Genomic DNA, 611 nt, shown 5'->3' with positions numbered 1-611 from the left:
CTGCAGAGGACAGATTGCCCCCGCTCCCCCCGGCCGGCAGCACGCGTCTCTTTCGCGTCCAGATTGGCCGCGACCGGCGCTCAATAGCGGGAGGTTAATTTCCTTCACAAAGGTGAAGGGGGCACGGCTCCGGGGGGGCCCGCGCCCAGACAAGCGGCCCCTTTATTCGCAGCGCCTTGATTGGAGCCCTTGATTTAGCATCTGATGTCAACGGGCAGACAAAATGCCCGCTCCCAATGAAAATGCATGAGGCCGCGCGGGGAGGGCGGAAACCAACTTCTCTGGGGCGCGCCAGGCTGCTGACAGCGCGTCCCCGGTTTGGGCCAGCTCTGCCGCGATTAACCCGGCCCTGGACGACGCGAGGTTCCGAGTACCCTAAAAGGATGCCGTCCCTCGAGACTTCGGAAACTTAAATAATAATAACCAAAAAAGTTCAGAATTCAAGTTCCTTTGGAACTCAGCCCAGCCCCCCACCCCACCGCTGCTCCAGCCCCAAGTCTAGGGGCGATTAAGAAGTGCCATGCCAACTGTTTCTCAAACTGAGACAAACCTTCCCCAGGCCCGCGGCCGCGCCAGAGATGCCGGCGCGCACCGCTTGCTCGGCTTGAGCC

The sequence above is a fragment of the Tupaia chinensis genome, unplaced genomic scaffold (genome assembly GCF_000334495.1).
Source record: "Tupaia chinensis unplaced genomic scaffold, TupChi_1.0 Scaffold142716_1, whole genome shotgun sequence".
NCBI classification, from domain to species: Eukaryota; Metazoa; Chordata; class Mammalia; order Scandentia; family Tupaiidae; genus Tupaia; species Tupaia belangeri.
The sequence above is the reverse complement of the archived record's forward strand: the minus strand, read 5'-3'. Positions refer to the sequence as shown.